The sequence below is a fragment of the Dermochelys coriacea genome, chromosome 12, assembly GCF_009764565.3.
Source record: "Dermochelys coriacea isolate rDerCor1 chromosome 12, rDerCor1.pri.v4, whole genome shotgun sequence".
NCBI classification, from domain to species: Eukaryota; Metazoa; Chordata; order Testudines; family Dermochelyidae; genus Dermochelys; species Dermochelys coriacea.
In genome coordinates, this window is record NC_050079.1 from 8,847,778 (window position 1) to 8,868,097 (window position 20,320).

Below are 20,320 nucleotides of genomic sequence, written 5' to 3' on the forward strand. Positions count from 1 at the left end.
ACAGCAGGGGGGGGAAAGGAGGAAAACCTTCCATGGTGACAAGCAGGTAGGCTAATTCCAGCAGTTAACAAGAATATCAGAGGAACAGTGGGGGGTGGGGTGGGGGGGAGAAATACCATGGGGAAATAGTTTTACTTTGTGTAATGACTCATCCATTCCCAGTCTCTATTCAAGCCTAAGTTAATTGTATCCAGTTTGCAAATTAATTCCAATTCAGCAGTCTCTCGTTGGAGTCTGTTTTTGAAGCTTTTTTGTTGAAGTATAGCCACTCTTAGGTCTGTGATCGAGTGACCAGAGAGATTGAAGTGTTCTCCAACTGGTTTTTGAATGTTATAATTCTTGACGTCTGATTTGTGTCCATTCATTCTTTTACGTAGAGACTGTCCAGTTTGGCCAATGTACATGGCAGAGGGGCATTGCTGGCACATGATGGCATATATCACATTGGTAGATGCGCAGGTGAACGAGCCTCTGATAGTGTGGCTGATGTGATTAGGCCCTATGATGGTATCCCCTGAATAGATATGTGGACAGAGTTGGCAACGGGCTTTGTTGCAAGGATAGGTTCCTGGGTTAGTGGTTCTGTTGTGTGGTGTGTGGTTGCTGGTGAGTATTTGCTTCAGATTGGGGGGCTGTCTGTAAGCAAGGACTGGTCTATCTCCCAAGATCTGAGAGAGCGATGGCTCGTCCTTCAGGATAGGTTGTAGATCCTTGATGATGCGTTGGAGAGGTTTTAGTTGGGGGCTGAAGGTGATGGCTAGTGGCGTTCTGTTGTTTTCTTTGTTGGGCCTGTCCTGTAGTAGGTGACTTCTGGGTACTCTTCTGGCTCTGTCAATCTGTTTCTTCACTTCAGCAGGTGGGTATTGTAGTTGTAGGAATGCATGATAGAGATCTTGTAGGTGTTTGTCTCTGTCTGAGGGGTTGGAGCAAATGCGGTTATATCGTAGCGCTTGGCTGTAGACAATGGATCGAGTGGTATGATCTGGATGAAAGCTAGAGGCATGTAGGTAGGAATAGCGGTCAGTAGGTTTCCGATATAGGGTGGTGTTTATGTGACCATCGCTTATTAGCACCGTAGTGTCCAGGAAGTGGATCTCTTGTGTGGACTGGTCCAGGCTGAGGTTGATGGTGGGATGGAAATTGTTGAAATCATGGTGGAATTCCTCAAGAGCTTCTTTTCCATGGGTCCAGATGATGAAGATGTCATCAATGTAGCGCAAGTAGAGTAGGGGCATTAGGGGACGAGAGCTGAGGAAGCGTTGTTCTAAGTCAGCCATAAAAATGTTGGCATACTGTGGGGCCATGCGGGTACCCATCGCAGTGCCGCTGATTTGAAGGTATACATTGTCACCAAATGTGAAATAGTTATGGGTCAGGACAAAGTCACAAAGTTCTGCCACCAGGTTAGCCGTGACAGTATCGGGGATACTGTTCCTGACGGCTTGTAGTCCATCTTTGTGTGGAATGTTGGTGTAGAGGGCTAAGCTTCAAAAACAGACTCCAACGAGAGACTGCTGAATTGGAATTAATTTGCAAACTGGATACAATTAACTTAGGCTTGAATAGAGACTGGGAATGGATGAGTCATTACACAAAGTAAAACTATTTCCCCATGGTATTTCTCCCCCCCACCCCACCCCCCACTGTTCCTCTGATATTCTTGTTAACTGCTGGAATTAGCCTACCTGCTTGTCACCATGGAAGGTTTTCCTCCTTTCCCCCCCCTGCTGTGGGTGATGGCTTATCTTAAGTGATCACTCTCCTTACAGTGTGTATGATAAACCCATTGTTTCATGTTCTCTGTGTGTGTGTATATAAATCTCTCCTCTGTTTTTTCCACCAAATGCATCCGATGAAGTGAGCTGTAGCTCACGAAAGCTTATGCTCTAATAAATTTGTTAGTCTCTAAGGTGCCACAAGTACTCCTTTTCTTTTTGCGAATACAGACTAACACGGCTGCTACTCTGAAACCTGTCATTATGCAAGGCACTGAATTTAGCCGTATAGAGTGGAAATCTGTCAACTTCATGAAAAAACTCGCACAGATACAGACAGACATCATCTTCCTCTCCAAATGCAAACAGATGGACATCATACCGAAAGGACTGAAGGTAAAAAATCCATTACAATCTACATACCACACAGACTATGCTGACAGCTTGTGCCACACACTCTCAAGGAAACTGCGGAACCATCTGATTAACATCCTCTACAGCAAACAGGGAAAGATTAAGAATGAGCTCTCAAAACTGGATACTCTCATAAAGAACCAACCTTCCACACAAACTTCCTCGTGGCTGGACTTTACAAAAACTAGACAAGCCATTTACAAAACACACTTTGATTCTCTACAAAAGAAAAAGGACACTAAGCTATCTAAACTACTATATGCCACAAGCGGCCACAACAATGGTTCCCATAACCCACCCAGCAATATTGTTAATCTATCCAACTATACTCTTAGCCCAGCGGAAGAATCTGTCCTATCTCGGGGCCTCTCCTTTTGCCCCTCCACCCCCACGAACATGATACAGTTCTGTGGTGACCTAGAATCCTATTTTCGACGTCTCAGACTCAAGGAATATTTCCAACACACCTCTGACCAACATATTAACCCACAGAGACCTTCCTGCCAACACTACAAAAAGAAGGATTCTGGGTGGACTCCTCCTGAAGGTCGAAACAGCAGCCTGGATTTCTACATAGACTGCTTCCGCCGACGTGCACGAGCTGAAATTGTGGAAAAGCAGCATCGCTTACCCCATAACCTCAGCCATGCAGAACACAGTGCCATCCACAGCCTCAGAAACAACTCTGACATCATAATCAAAAAGGCTGACAAAGGAGGTGCTGTCGTCATCATGAATAGGTCGGAGTATGAACAAGAGGCTACTAGGCAGCTCTCCAACACCACTTTCTACAAGCCATTACCCTCTGATCCCACTGAGAGTTACCAAAAGAAACTACAGCATTTGCTCAAGAAACTCCCTGAAAAAGCACAAGAACAAATCCGCACAGACACACCCCTGGAGCCCCGACCTGGGGTATTCTATCTGCTACCCAAGATCCATAAACCTGGAAATCCTGGACGCCCCATCATCTCAGGCATTGGCACCCTGACAGCAGGATTGTCTGGCTATGTAGACTCCCTCCTCAGGCCCTTCGTTACCAGCACTCCCAGCTATCTTCGAGACACCACCGATTTCCTGAGGAAACTACAGTCCATTGGTGATCTTCCTAAAAACACCATCCTAGCCACTATGGATGTAGAAGCCCTCTACACCAACATTCCACACAAAGATGGACTACAAGCCGTCAGGAACAGTATCCCCGATACTGTCACGGCTAACCTGGTGGCAGAACTTTGTGACTTTGTCCTGACCCATAACTATTTCACATTTGGTGACAATGTATACCTTCAAATCAGCGGCACTGCGATGGGTACCCGCATGGCCCCACAGTATGCCAACATTTTTATGGCTGACTTAGAACAACGCTTCCTCAGCTCTCGTCCCCTAATGCCCCTACTCTACTTGCGCTACATTGATGACATCTTCATCATCTGGACCCATGGAAAAGAAGCTCTTGAGGAATTCCACCATGATTTCAACAATTTCCATCCCACCATCAACCTCAGCCTGGACCAGTCCACACAAGAGATCCACTTTCTGGACACTACGGTGCTAATAAGCGATGGTCACATAAACACCACCCTATATCGGAAACCTACTGACCGCTATTCCTACCTACATGCCTCTAGCTTTCATCCAGATCATACCACTCGATCCATTGTCTACAGCCAAGCGCTACGATATAACCGCATTTGCTCCAACCCCTCAGACAGAGACAAACACCTACAAGATCTCTATCATGCATTCCTACAACTACAATACCCACCTGCTGAAGTGAAGAAACAGATTGACAGAGCCAGAAGAGTACCCAGAAGTCACCTACTACAGGACAGGCCCAACAAAGAAAACAACAGAACGCCACTAGCCATCACCTTCAGCCCCCAACTAAAACCTCTCCAACGCATCATCAAGGATCTACAACCTATCCTGAAGGACGAGCCATCGCTCTCTCAGATCTTGGGAGATAGACCAGTCCTTGCTTACAGACAGCCCCCCAATCTGAAGCAAATACTCACCAGCAACCACACACCACACAACAGAACCACTAACCCAAGAACCTATCCTTGCAACAAAGCCCGTTGCCAACTCTGTCCACATATCTATTCAGGGGATACCATCATAGGGCCTAATCACATCAGCCACACTATCAGAGGCTCGTTCACCTGCGCATCTACCAATGTGATATATGCCATCATGTGCCAGCAATGCCCCTCTGCCATGTACATTGGCCAAACTGGACAGTCTCTACGTAAAAGAATGAATGGACACAAATCAGACGTCAAGAATTATAACATTCAAAAACCAGTTGGAGAACACTTCAATCTCTCTGGTCACTCGATCACAGACCTAAGAGTGGCTATACTTCAACAAAAAAGCTTCAAAAACAGACTCCAACGAGAGACTGCTGAATTGGAATTAATTTGCAAACTGGATACAATTAACTTAGGCTTGAATAGAGACTGGGAATGGATGAGTCATTACACAAAGTAAAACTATTTCCCCATGGTATTTCTCCCCCCCACCCCACCCCCCACTGTTCCTCTGATATTCTTGTTAACTGCTGGAATTAGCCTACCTGCTTGTCACCATGGAAGGTTTTCCTCCTTTCCCCCCCCTGCTGTGGGTGATGGCTTATCTTAAGTGATCACTCTCCTTACAGTGTGTATGATAAACCCATTGTTTCATGTTCTCTGTGTGTGTGTATATAAATCTCTCCTCTGTTTTTTCCACCAAATGCATCCGATGAAGTGAGCTGTAGCTCACGAAAGCTTATGCTCTAATAAATTTGTTAGTCTCTAAGGTGCCACAAGTACTCCTTTTCTTTTTGAAAACATTGAGTTTTTGGTGCTGGGAGGTACACTGGGTAGATTCATTGGCTGCAGTGGTTGAATAAAGAAGGCAACATAGGGTGACCAGACAACAAATGTGAAAAATAAGGACAGGGGTGGGGGGATAATAGGAGCCTATATAAGAAAAAGACCCAAAAATCGGGACTGTCCCTATAAAATCGGGACATCTAGTCACCCTAAGGCAACACCAATCACAATTGTGGGGTTTGTATCGACAGGCGAGGATTTGATGGAAGTTTCTCACTTTCTCCTATAACTGGTTTGTTTGTTTCTTCTTCTTTCCTTGCCTAGCTCCTCCTCATTCTCCTCTTTATCTGGTAGTTTAGATCCTCTCTGTGGCCTGGTCTACACTAAAGTTTTACCAGAATAACTATTTCAGTTCGGGGTGTGATTTTTTGTTATCTGTATTGTTATATCACTAAAAGCCCTAATGTGAACAGTGTTGTACTAGTGTAAAAATGCCTTATATTGGTGTACCTTATTCACCTTCCCATACAGTAATAAGCTGGTTTAACTGTGTCCACACTAGGAGGACTTTATTTCTTTTAGCTATATTTGTATAAATTTCTGGTGGAGACGAGGCCTGAAGAATGAATCAATTCTTACCTCTACTGCATTTCAAGTATTGAAGATGATGTTTCCCCTAGAGATATACAATCTGGTTTGGATTTAAAGAAGAACCAAAGCACATATTTGCCCTGATCCTTCTTCTGGTATTTTAAAAAAAAATGATTAATTTTCTCCTCCCTCTGCTAGTCTTCTCCCAAGGGTGGGTTTGCATACCCTGGTATCTGCTGGGACAGAAAGCTGGCAGTGCTGAAATATCACAAGATGCGCTGTTTTGAGAATATTTCCAGCCCAAAGAGAAGCAGGGGGTCCCAGAAGCCTCACTAGAGAACCCAGTCTTGTGAGATTTCCAGCCCAATTATTCAGACTCTAGACAAGATTTGGAAAATGATCTTATGCAGCTTGAACCTCCAACCCTTTTCAGTTGCACCTGTCACTGAAATGCCTCCAGATCCCTAATTATTTCTGGTAGTTCTATGAGAGAGAAAGCAAGTTTCTAAGGTAGATAGGCCCTGATTCAGCAAAGCACTTAAGCACATGCTTAATTGGGTTACTGAATCAGGAAAATAATCCCTCATACTTTGGAACATAAACCAATGAATAACTAAACACATGGGATCAAGTTAAAACTTCCCCATAGTTATTTATTGGAGAACATTCTCTACAAAACTATGGGGAATTTATTGTAATTCATGAGGGGGATTTTATTCCTTTCACTAAAGCAACCTGGCCCCAGTCAGACAAAGGCTACTGGATTGAGTGGACCATAGCTCTGTCCTGGAATTGCTGTACCTACTAATTAATTAGTCTTTCCTAATTTTTGAGGACTGTCCTATTTTTGCCATTTGCCATCTTGTGGCTCAAATCCACTTATGAACCTGCAATACACTGATTGTTGAGCTCTCAAAAAAATCAGTCTCCTGCCAAATCCTCTCCTTGGCCTTTGCAATGTGTTCTACTTGTCATTGTGCAAGGGAGAAAACCTGATAACAGAAGCAACCCCTCTATGTCCTTCCATTATCCAGAATGAAGGTATTTAGACAGGGCTGGAACATCTGGAGAAATGGAAATTGTTGAACTCTACCAGGATGCAGACCTTTAAAAAAAGAGAAAGAAATGTGATTTATTATGGCTTTTATCTGTTATTTCTCCTACCCATGGAGAGAGACACCATGGCACAATGAAAACTATGAATCTGGGTTCAGATGGATACTGCTACAGAGGCTACATCTCTCTCCTCTCTGATGGGTCTCGATCTAGCAATATACATGTGTGACTTTTTAAGCACATGCGTATGTGCATTCATGGATCAGAGCTACGGATCAGACTTTTGTCCCTTCTTGTTTCCATTGTTCTCTTACTATGAAATAAATGTCATTCTGTCGGAAAGTCTATGGTTGCTTTTTGTGGCTGGGGAAGCATGAAAAGAAGAAAGCGGCTTCTTTCTTCTTCATGAATATTGGAGAAAGGTGGAGAGCACTGGAGAGTGAAAGTCCTCCATTCATCCAGAGGACATGAAAAGTCCAGCCAAGAAAGTCAAGGCTTCCCCAATACTGCTGCACCCACGGGACTTAGAGGAGCCACCTCTAGAAGGAGGAAGATCGATCAGTTACAATGCCAATGTAGACAGTGGTGCAAGTAGAATTGCACATAGGTGACTCATGGGAGGGACACAAAGAGGGGGCACCAGCTAAAGGGGGGCACATGACCACCCCACTTGCCCTCCCCCATGTAAGTCCTCCCCGGCCCCAGCCTGGTGCCCCAGTGCTCTCCCCCTCCCGTCCCGTCCCCTCCCCATCCCACATTACCTGGGCGGGTTATGTTTCTGTCCTCCCACTGTGCTGGATACAGACTTCTCAACCACAGGGCTCTCCTAACTGCGGTGGTAAAAGAAACAGAAGGTGGGGCTGCCCCACACCGGCAACTTCTCTGGCATGGCTGTACCGCGCCCAGCTCCACCCTCAGCCCTGTCCTATGGTGGGGCTGTACAGATCCCAGACAGGAGATGCAGTTGCGTGGAAAGGCTGGGGCCAGGGTTGGGGATGGTACAGTTCTGCCGGATGAGCTTCCGGCGTGAGGCTGCCCGGTGGCCCCACGATCTGCTCCTCCTCTCTCTTTACGGTACGGCCTACTGGTAATAAATATCTTAATTGTACGGCGTACCTGACCGTACAGCCCTACTTGCACCAATGAATGTAGACTACATACAGCTGGGAAATTTACATTTCGTCCCAAGCCACATTTGTGCAAAACTCCTGAAGCTGTAGAGAAAAAGGGTGCTGAGGCCTTGCATTGCATCCCTTGAGGGTGGATATCTTGGGTCCTGGTTGTTGATCTAGCCATAAATTAGGTATGCAGAAACATACATGGAATTATAAAACCTGACTGAATAGCAGGAAGAACTTAAAAGCGAGATTTGTGGGATAGTCTCCCAAAGGAAAGGGAAACCTCATTACTTGGGACATTTCAAACTAGTCTGGAGAAAACACTAGAAAATGTTCCACAGGGAACAACCCATGATTGGCAAGAAGATAGCTTAGATAGTAGGTCTTTTCCATCTCAGAGTTTTATGCTTTTATTATGATGGTAGCACTGAGACCCTGCAAACAAGACTTTGCTAGCACAGTACAAACCTATAATTCGAGACAGGCCCTGCTCAGCAGAGCTTACAATGTAAATAGACACGGTTGACAAAGGGTGGGAGAGACAAAGTTCCCATTGTACAGATGGGGAAGTGAAGCACAGAAAGATTCCAGAACCTGGCCAAGGTCATTCGGGAAAGTGAAGCCAGAGGTCCTGAGCTCCAATGCCATACCTTAGTCACAAGCCCATCCTGATGATCCCACGCTCTGCTGATATCTTCATCCCAATATTTTATGGCAGTCCACGATCTCTTTACTGTAGTCATTTCAACTAGAGTGAGATTCAGAAGATTTCAATGGCTGTTCTGGAGAAGTTTGTGTATCCCTCTGACCATACCAAATGTGCTTAGAGCAGGTATTACGGACTCCTCTGTTATCTGTCGAAAGCTTTGGCGGCATCGATGATGTGATTAAAGTGGCTTATGCAGCAAAAGACCAAAATTCTATCAACAATCTTCTAAAAATGTCTAATGATGCCGAGAAATGACTGCTGTGTTCAAATCCTACGCTGGATCTTCTGTGATCACAATGTTTTATGAGCTGTATGGCTAAATGCATGAGTTTACGCAAACACAGAAAACCTTGGGAGAAGAAAATCAGAAATTAGCTAGCTCCATTCGTTATTTCCCTGCCAGAGGGATACCTCCTCTTCATCTCCAAAATATTATTGAAAGCTACACCCTTGAAGCTTATTTCCAATTTTTTAATTCATTGATGCAAGTGGCTCATTGCCACGTGCTAATGAGCCTTTAGATGGAAAGTAAAAATCCCATTCTGACATGAACATGAATTTTTTTTTATTCACTCCCAGTTTGTGACTTCTTATTTTCCCTTTGGCAGATGCCCTTTCATTGTAATTAGCCATGTAGCACCTTTGATCCAGAGCTCTGGGAAAGAATAACTGAAGGACATACCAACAAGCCAAAAAAAAAATACAAATAAAAACTGGTGGTCCCAAATGAGGACAAAATATTGGGCTTACAAGAATTTACTTCAAACTCCCTGATGTCTCTTTAACAGCACTAAAAAAGGAAAAGACAGAGGGCCTGACGCTTACAACTTAGGGTCCGTCCACACTTAAAACGCTGCAGGAGCACAGGTGCAGTGCTGCATTTGTGCCACTCTAGTGCTTCAGTGTAAGGACTACCTACACTGGGGTTCTCAGAAGTTTGTACTGGGGACCCCTTTCACACAGCACACCTCTGAGTGCAACCCCCCCTTTCAAACTAAAATCACTTGTTTTATATATTGAACACCATTATAAATCCTGGAGGCAAAGTGGGGCTTGGGTTGGAGGCTGACAGCTCATGACCCCCCATGTAATAATCTCATGACCCCTTGAGGGGTCCCGACCCCCTGTTTGAGAACCCCTGAATACAGTGGTTTACTACGGGGTTCTCCCGTCACAGTAATTACTCCACCTCCCAGAGAAGCAGTCGCTAGTGCTGTTTACACCCGGGGTCAGGGCAGCTGAACTATGTCTCTCAGGGGTTTGGCTATGCTGATGTCACTTTTCAATGTAGACCAGCCTTATTATTGCCTTGGCCGTGTAAAAAGGCCTTAACTAGGTGTGACTGTCGTTTATGGACACTTTAAGGTCCCTTTATACCATTAGAGAGATGTAAAGCGGTCTTAATATATGTGATAGTGCAGCCCAGAGGCTGAGATTTTCAAATTGTTCCAAGGGTATTAGCTACCTGGCTCCTGATGGCTTTTACTAGGAGTTGGGCACCTGACTCCCTTAGATTGGTTGATTATAAGGCCAGAAGGGACGGTTATGATCAACTAGTATGACTTCCTGCATAGCACGGGTCACCACGTCACCCACTGATTCCTGCATCTACATTGGGTGGTAGCTACGTGCTGGAAGTTAGGACCCTCAGGGTATGTCTACACTACCCATCGGATCGGCGGGCAGCGATCGATCCAGCAGGGGTAGATTTATTGGGTCTAGTCTAGACGCGATAAATCAACCCGCGAGCAGTCTCCCGTCGACTCCTGTACTCCACCGCCACGAGAGGTGCAGACGAAGTCCACGGGAGAGCGGCAGCAGTCGATTCACTGCGGTGAAGACACCACGGTGAGTAGGTCTAAGTATGTCAACTTCAGCTACATTATTCATGTAGCTGAAGTTGCACAACTTAGATCGATTTCCCCCCCAGTGTAGACCCAGGCCTCAACTAGATTTTGAAATGACAAAGCAAATCAGAAGAACTAAGGCATTGGGGAAGAAGTGTGATTTCTAGCCTTTGTGGGTTGCTGTCAGTTTCCAGCACATTCGGATGAAATCTCTTCACAGCCCACTTGGGTTTTTTTAGACTGGTTACATTCAGTCCCTGAGTCCTTTTCTCCTAAAACTGAGGCACCCCAGCCTCAACACACCTTATAACTAATTCGCCTGCTTGTGCATTCAAGCCCCTTTATTTACTCTTGGCAGCTGTCATGCACTGCTCTCCAACCTTCAAATAATCATAGATCCTAGTCTCCTTCCTATTTAGTGTCTTCCAGCTCTTCCATGTGGAGTCCTCTGAGTGTGTCTCCTACCTCTCGCCATGGACATGAATTATATTTTGTTACATGACCTTCCATCTGTTACATTCCCACTTAGGGCCCATGCCTGTTCAGCAAATCTCCTGAAGTTGTGTGCTCTCCCCAAAACTGTATGCACAACTTCTCCTAGCTTGGTGTCATCAGCAAATTTTCTCCTGGAAGTTACTCCAGCTGGATGGTCTCACTGGTCTTTTCTATTTGACTCCTATGAGTCTACCATCACTCAGATTTCAATGCCATGCAGTTTTAAGAGAGAAGAAATCAGTGCCTTGGTTTAATGGTAACTGCCTCTTTAATTCTCCTTTGTGATCTGTTCCAGGTTGCCCACTCTGGTCAGAGAGGTAAATACAATCTCATGTTGTATAAGAGAAATTCCTCATCCCAGCAATATTAATCTTTGCAACAATATTAAGATTTACACAACTTTTTTTAAAACCCTTCTTTAAATGTATGGCCAAATTACTTTGTCTGTAGAAGTGCCTATCAAATGTAGCAAACCTTTTTTCTTGAAATTGGTATAACATTGATCCACATTGCAAGTGTAATTATTAAAACTGGTCTTTTTAAGGGTAAATAAGAATTATAGTGGTCCAATTTAGCAGTGACAAAGATGGCTTGCAACCAGAGCTGGGCAACCATTTTGCAAAAATTGTTCATTTGGTGAATTCAGTCCTTCCTCCAACTCTTTTTTCATATTCCCAATGTATATGTTAACAGATCTTGATTTTTATTAATCTGTTCACTGTTCACAACTGTTAGTTGAATCTCTGTGGATCGCTCACTAACTGTTTCTTGCAAGGATTTCTGGCTCCTGATTTGCTATTCTCAGTGAGGGAAATTCACCCCTGCACAGTACTTAAATCCAACTCAACCCCTATTTTGAGGGCTTAGGTAGTGTAATGGCCTTTGCCAGTCCTCTGCACAAGAGTGAATATAAACCAATGTGTGAGTGACTGCCTAAGACACATGGTATTGTTCCCATTTCCTGACTGGATGACCTAAATGGGAGGAAAATCTGAACAAATTCTTGGAGCTTTGATTCTCACAGGAGGAGACAGTGTGAGAGCAAATACGATATAAACCAGCCTAGAGAATTTGAGGACATTTAAAAGCTTTTCCTATCATCGTTTGCGCAAGAAAGATCTTTGTATTTGGCTGCATATGTAGACCCCAGATTTATTTAAAAAACAAAACAAAACAATTTTTTTTCCTGACTGAGGGAGACCGATATAAAGCAGAGTGATTGACTGTTTCGCAGACTTTATGCTTCGATTCAGATTGTCACATTCACACAAAGTAATTGCCTTTCTATGTATTTTCAAGTGCTGTTTGCCAAAGGTCAGGCCTTCAATTTTTGTATCTCTCATTTGACTGATTGCCTCAGTGTCATGACTCCACTCAGGGGCACAGAGGAAGAGCCATGGTTTTCACACTTCTGTCAAATCCCTGAAGGAAACTTTCTGTTCCCTATTTTCTTTCACTAGGATTAATATCAGTCACAATCACATTTGAGCATACTCAGTCTCAGTTGCAAAGGAGCATTCATGTCTTACTGGAGTAACAGCAATAGGACCAAACAATTTGGCCGATGTATTTGGGAACTACTGTTTTAAATATTTCACTCCCATCATCACATATAAAACCATATTCCATCTATCAAATACATTGCCTTAATTTATCAATCTCTATTTTCTGTCACCTATCAACTTGCATCACACACTTTATTACATATTAACTGTGGACGCTGCTAATTTTCACTTCAGTTCACGCAGGAACTCACAGGATTGCGTCCCTACTCATGCATTGCATGTATATTTGTGCTTAAAATGTTCATACATATTAAACAATCAGGGCCAGATCCTCAGCTGGTGTAAACTGGTTTAAATCCAATGGCACTGTTCTCATTTGTACCAGTTGAGGATCTGGCCTTTAATACATTGGTGATGCTGATGTCTGTCTATATAAAGGAAAATCTGGTAAAAGATGGTCAGTTTTATTCACCTCAGGTGTATAGGGTCAGTTACTATAAATAAATATTGATTCTCAAGAAAAAAAATAGGATAATCATGGCAAACAAATGTAAGCATTACATTCTTCTGACAACAGTCACATGGTCCTGATTTAGCCCCAATTGAAAATCTGATTTGTGGCAATCAGCAAATATTGAAGGATGTTCCAGCTGTTAATTACAGAACTTCTTTGATCATTCCAGTGCAGGAAAATTGCTGAGGCAATTTTGGTTGTAAGCAAAGCTACCATAACTACAAAAAAAAGTCAGATGTTTGCATTTACAAAATATAAAAAGCAGCAGCAGCCCCTGAGGATAATTTACTATTCCAACTGATTGTTCTATCGTAATGAGAAACTAATGAACTTCCAGATGATATTTTAAAAGCACAAATGGAGCATGCTTTAATATCAGCATTTCAATACAGCAAAGTTTAAAAAGACAAATAATTATCAAATAATCTTTCCATGTGGCACTGAAGCATAATTTTTCAGTAGATACTTGGTACAAACAAGGGTTTTTTTGATGAATTAGAGGGATATTGATTCCAAATATGACTGTAAATGCAAATCAGTGTCTTTGCTAACAGCATTACTACTATTAAACTAATGAAAGTGCTTTCAAATTATATTAAAGCTCTGACTTACACCCACAGAGGAAAATTGGAATTAGAGCTGGATTGCAGGTATTGCTTAATTAGCAGTACAGTAAGAGACCCGTTGGTATTGCAGTTCATACAGTATTCGAGATTTACTCTTATAACTTCTGAAACACCTAGATCAAGTTCACCTATATCTAAGCTCCATCCCTGAATCTTTCCCATTCCACAGTAGCTCCTATGACATCCCTCTCTCCTGGCTGTTAGTGGACAGGAATAGCCAGACAAAGTCATTGCTTTCTCTTCCCCCAATAACACCACACTGACAGAACCGCTGCTTGGAGCCCCTGGCTGCTGTTGCAAATCAGAATGGCCCTGAGGCTGCCAAGGATGGAAAGGAGGGGCATTAGACCTTCTTTGTATGGCCCTCCCTCTGAGCTGTGCTGAATTCTCCTCAGTATCTGACCCAGAAAATGAGGAGAGAAGAGACAGCAAAGAAGCAGAGAATGAGCACAAACCAGCATCCGCAGAGGCATTTTATTTACTCCTCCCAAGCACATATTGAGGAGGAGGAAATGGACTGAGGGGTAAAAGTTTCATGAGATAACCACAATTCGCTTAGTTCGATGACTTACTTTTGCAGCCCAGAGGCACAGCAGTATTTCAAGTTCTTAGCCCCCTGTGATGGCATTGAGAGTCACATTGCCCAGATGTTCTCCTGTGATGAGACCCGCACCCTAGGAGACCTGGGAAAGGGCATCACAGAACAAGTTACACCTCCCTGATTCACATGGTGCATCTGCGCTGACTGTGGCCAACTGTCATACATTAGAGCAGCTTCTAACCCACACCTGCTGGCTAGGGTCTGTACATGGGACCATTCATCAGTGTGACTTGACAGAAGGAGACGTGCTTGGCAGGTGGAAGTGGGGAACAGTTAGATTAAGAGCCTGCTAGACCCCTTTTCACTGGGGCTTCTCTGATCAGTGTAGTGTTGTCGTGCAGGCAGGGGCAAGGAGCACCCAGAGGCACAGGCACGGGTGTCAGAGTTTTATTGAAGATCATTTAGAAGTGCCCTGTGCAAACGCATCCATTGGTCCTTTCTAGGAACTGGAGGACCAAGACTTCAATGGTCTAATTTAACTTTACAGCCAGGGAGCATCACATTCTGCCACTGCATCTGAGCAGCGCAAAAGGGCCCAAACAGGAGAGAATCTGGGCCTACACATCCAGAGGATGGAGATATATATCTATATCTATATCTATATATATATATATTTGCAGGTGAAATTCACCTCTCTGCAGAGGACCTGCTCAAGGCCTACGTGCCACTTAAATCCTAAATAAGCCCTCACTCACTCATCAAACCACTGGAAAAAGTGAAAGCTCAAACACCGGAGAAGGCAGATGGTCACTAGCCTGGGTTACTAGAGATTTGGGTTCAACTCCCTGCTCTGACACAAATTTCCTGTGTGACCTTGGACAAGTCACCTAGAACCAGATTTGTAAAGGTGTTTATGCTGCTAGTGGAATTTCCAAAAGTGTCTCAGTGTTAGATGGCCAATTGCTTTTGCACCTAAACACCTTTACAATCTGGCTCTTGGTCTCTCTGTGCCTCAGTTCCCCAGCTGTACAATGGGGATAACATCCCTGCCCTACCTCACAGGGGTGCTGTGAGCAGAACTATGCTCAAGGTGCTCAGAAACTATGGTAAAGGGTGCATTATGGGAAAAAAGTACCTTATTGAAGTAGCTAATGTGCAATATAGTAGATGATGCTTGGAGAGCAAAGGGACAACCTGAGATAGCTTTAGTACGTTCTCAGACAACTTGCTCTAGACTGGTGAGTTCTGTACAATCCGGATCACGGAATGAAGCTTTGGGTACTTGACAGTGCATGTCCCTGTGAGCAGGGGTTTACATTACACCGAGCCTGCACTGGGAAACACACAGACTAACGGCACTTTAGTTTGAATTTCATTCAGACTCCCTAGTTCCTTCTCTTTTGTGATGTGCCTACTTGGTGTGTTCCATTTTTTTTAGTAACACAGGTTTCCAGCTGGGGAACACTAGCACTTTGCTGTTGGTGGAAAGAAAATTGTGAAATGCACTTGAGCCTTAATGCAGTTGAGGGATGGTGCAAAAACACAATCTACCTTTCATAAAGGGATGATAGACAAGACAAGTGAGGAAGAAGCAGCTTGACAGAAAGAGAGAAAAAAGTTTTCAGCCCAGTAAAACCAGACTGATCTTCAGTGTAGAGAAATCTATGGGCCTGATCCTGCTCTTAGTTACCCCAGACTAAAGCTTGATTGAAGTTATTGGAGCTTTTGAGGACAGAATTTGGACCAGTGTATTTAAAGGAACACCATCAGTTGGAAATCTAGTCAGTTTCAAAATATCACATACAAACATCTTCAGGAAAATGCTGGGGAAGTAGAGAGCAAAGAGTGAATAAGCTGTTGGAATGGGATACAAATTCTCTGTTAGGTCCAAGAATGGTTCCCTTGGGATCTTTCCTGCGTGTCTGCATGTTCTTTTTTTTCCACATGACAGTGGAAAATAGAAATGGTCCCATGAATGAATTTCAGACATCTCACAATATACTTCCAGGCCTCTGTTCAGCAAAGTGCTCAAGTAAGTGCTTAACTTTAACAAGTTTAAGTCGATTTGACTTCATTCCTTTATTCTTTTGCAACAGTTCATTTGCTCTTTGTTGTTTATTGTGTTTATTTTTACTTCTTGGTTTCAGTGGGTCTTCAGCGCTTAATGTTAAGCATGAAGGGGAATGCTTTGCTGATCCTGCAAATGGTTACACACATGCTTATCTTCATGTATGTTGTATAGAAACAAGTGGAATTGCTCACAAGAGTATAGTCAAGCACACTGGTGACTGTTTCCATGACGGAGGCCTCGGTTTGTGAATTCAAAGCCCCCATGGATGTTGCAGGAATCGCTAGGATGATATTGCATGTTATTTTTCACACACAAAAATGCTCTTTAAAAAATGTACTTAACACCTGCCCCTAGTTTTACCTGCTGTTTTCTGTGCTTTTGAACTGGCTCAACTTCCGTGTTTTTTTAAGAAATATTTCTTTTCCTCTATTGCTATGTGAAAGATCCATCCAGACACCAGGCAAAATTGGGCTGAACTGTGGCTGCAATCCTGCAAGCCAGGTTGCACAGGGGTAGTTCTACTGAATGTATTTTTCATTACGGTAGCTTGATACATCTGATTTACACTCCACTGGCATCTGGAATTTCACACTCTCTCACACTCCAGTTCACTTTTATCGCAGGCGCATTGGACAATAACAACCAGCACCATCTACTGGTGAGAATTAAGACATATTGGTTCCACTATATAAAACACAGAGGAATTTAAACTAATATCTTTCAAATTTGTTAGACTGAGACTCGTACGTTAAGGCTGAAAGAGACTGTTAGATTATCTCCTGTATAACACAGGCCAGTGAATGTTACCTAGGTACACCAGTATTGAGCCCAATGATTATACAATTGCTTTTATTTTGCAAAATCAGTCAGTTAATCTGAATCATGTGATAAATTACTTATATTACAGTAGCAGCTACTGAGACCAAACACATGGCCTGCTGGGTGACCTTGAGTCAGTCACTCCCCTCTCTGTGCCTCAGTTTCCCCGCCTAGTACAATGAGGATACTGATGCTGACCTCCTTTGCAAGTCTCAGTACTGACTTCAGCCCATGGGCTTGTTAGCATATACCATGTTACTATACAGTAATACTCTGACAACAGACTGGTTTACAGGCTACATTTTATTATGCTCATAGCAATAGACCCCAACTCCATTTTACTATCTGATTTGCAAAAAAAAAATCATAGTTTTGTTTTAAATTACATCTTCCTTACCAGTTAAATAGTCACCCACTACATGGGCTCATAGGATGACATTAATATCGTTTAATAGCCTATGTACTGTGCATTGAGAATACTTACATGGTATTTGTATCCTGTAACTCAAAGATTTACCATTGCTGGCAGTGCTGCACCTCTCAACACACATCAGATTTCCTGCATTAGAAAATTGTTTTTTTTAATTGGCCGCCCTATTCAAAGATGCTATATGGATTAATAATGCAGAAGCAAAATCTTCAGAGTGGCCTATTGATATTGATATTGAATATTCAGAGCTAATGGGGGGCACCTGTCCCCTGCACAGAGAAAAAGGAATGCCCATTGCAAGCTGTAAACTAGCTGGCTTGGATGCAGGTGGATTTGTTGGGGCTTCTGCTTTACATGACGGAACATAAGAGGAAAATGGTTCTTTTGATTATGCTGACTTGGCAAAGGTGACTAAAAATTAATTCAGGCAGTAATATCAAGAAAGAATCCAACAGGACGTGCTTAGGAAAATAAACTCCCAGGCAACTCTTTCCAAAACAGGTGGATGTCCAAGATGGGAGCATACCAGGTGTATAATCGACAGGGTATCAGATTGGGGCAAAGGAGATTTGGATTAATTCCTGGCTCAGCTATAGACTTTGACCCACAACCTCAAAGGTATTTAAACTCCTAACTACCGTTGATTGCAGTGGAAGTTAGGAGCTTAAATACCTTTTAGGATCTGGGCTATTCTGCATAACCTTGGGCAAGTCACTTAATCTACCCTTTGTTTTAGTTCCTCATCTGTAAAATGGGAATAATACTTCCCTACCTCCAAGGGCAGTTTTAAGGATAAAATAAATATTAATTGCTGTGAGGTGCTCAGATACTACAGGACTGAGGGATATATAAGTATGTAGCTATCTCCTTGCATGCAAAGGAAGTACATCACCTCAAACAGTTCCAAACAACAAAGCCTGGTTCCTCGGGGTCCTTTAGCCCCAAATTTGAAACCACTGTCAAATGGGCTCTAAAACCAAATGCCAGTAAACAGCAATGTGAATCAGATGCACAAATACCATTGAGCAGCAATTAAGTAATATGGCAGTGTCTGCTTGACAACTGAACTACACTAAACTTTGATAAATTAAACCATAAATCCTCCCTTTGTTAGCAACTGTGATTAGTGAAATACTTGGAACGGATGTTAAAATATCCCTAAATGACCCAATATATCTGAGAATCAACTAAGCAGCAATGTAAGGGACAGAATGTAAGCTGTAGAAAAGGAACAAATGCAGATGAAAAGGCATATGAAAAGCACAGAGAGACAGCGTAGCTTTGATTTGTTCCATGCATTATAAATAATAGGGAATATATTTAGCTACAGTGTGTTACAGCTTTCCTGACAAATTATGCAAATATTGCTTTTCTTATTGAATCTGCCTCGCTGGGCACACAAGAAAGAATTTGTTCTGGTTTCTGTCATGCAAAACTGGAGTCTATTGAAGAAGTCATTATCTCATTGAACAAAAAAAACGACACCACATTAATAAATACTAGAGTTGGTCAACATTTTGTATTTCTATTCATGAACATTTTCCAAACTAAAACAGCCTTGGTTTAGTTAAAAAAACTTTACTTTCGTTTTCTGACTAAAAAATGTTCTTTGAATTTTCAGGTTTTTTCACCACATTGTCTCGCTTTTTTTCCACGGGGGGGGGGGGGGGGGAAGGAAAAATGGAAACTGAACATTTTGGGGTTTCTTTGCAAAAAATGGAAAAGTTAGAGAAAATTATTTTCTCTTTTGGTAAAAATTTTCCCAAGGCTATTTTTCAACAACAGCAAAAAGTCTAAAAAATTTCAACAGGCTTTCCTTAAGCCCCATTGACTTCAAAATGCTAGTGTCCAAAGCGTTATGCTTTAACGGTGTGTTCCTTTAGGGCCACTAAGCAGCTGTGACTTGACAACTGCAGCACTGCTGGTGTGTAGAATCAGTGCACAAGCTGGCGGAGTCGTGTGGAGAAAGCTGATGGAATTCTGCCAATAAACCAGTGGGGGGCTTGTTCCTATGCATGTGACTTGATTTGCTTGCCCTAAGGGCAGTACAACTGGTGGCAAAGGAGAAAATAAAAGGGAGTCAGCTAAGAATGAACTCCAGGGAAGAGCAGCATGACAAACCAACAATAAGACGTCACCACATCCAACAGAACAAACTGCCTCATCCTGCAGAAAAAGAAGAGAAATTATTCACATTTCTATTCTTAGCCTTTCCAAGCTAAAGATGAAATTTCTTCTCTGTTCTCTCAACTCCTGAGTCAGGCATCTTTGCTTAGGGGAAAAACGTTAACAGGAAATATGCGGCAGCCATTTTAGCTGCTGGCAACAGTCCACAAATACTAGCAGAATAACTGAAGCTGGCCAATGGGAAGTCAGTCCTAAATGTTCAGCGAGCAAAGCAAAGCACAAAGTTTGATTTAAAAAAAAAAAAAGAGAGAGTGAGAAAACAGATAAAAGTATCATCACGGAAGCATCTGCACTGCCTGATTCCTAGCATCCCATGAGACTGGCACTATGGAATCTGCAGGGCCTGATTTCCCTGCATTCAAGACCATGAGGATGGAGCTGCAGCTCAGCCATGCTAAAGTAGTTTCACAAATCTGTTGAATGCCCTTGAAAGGGAAAGATCAAAATAGCAAAGGCTGTACCAAAGTTTGACATTACATGGATGATGAGGTGAAAGGCTGCTCGGCAAAACACCCATTATAATAAGATGCTCTTTACAAAGTCTTCAGGTGTGAATTTTGACAAGTAAGCAGTGGGAATCAGGCCTAGGAATCTGCTATGCTTTAAACTGGTGGCACTCCTTGCTAAAAATCTGATACCTTTCCAGAAAGGTTGCTAATCTTCTGCTTTAGATGAACACCACAAAGTAATTGGGCTGACCAGACAAATACAGCAACCACGGCATTCAGCAATAACGGTCGCCTGCCCCTTTAACGGCTGGGAGGCCAAAGGGCTAGTCAACCCAGTTCTATTAGCCCTGCCCCACTACACCTGCTGCACTAGGTGTTGGACGTAAGAGGAGGAAAAGCCAGCAGTTGGGTGCT

The 20,320-nt window shown here is 43.0% G+C and overlaps 1 long non-coding RNA gene across 1 annotated transcript; it reads left to right on the top strand.

Moving 5' to 3' along the window:
• The first annotated feature begins 10,105 nt into the window (after positions 1–10,105).
• Positions 10,106–19,464, top strand: LOC122456267. The gene is made up of 4 exons (XR_006275061.1): positions 10,106–10,312; positions 15,440–15,445; positions 19,164–19,168; positions 19,454–19,464. It is a non-coding gene; the product is annotated as an uncharacterized LOC122456267 (long non-coding RNA).
• Positions 19,465–20,320: the final 856 nt, after the last annotated feature.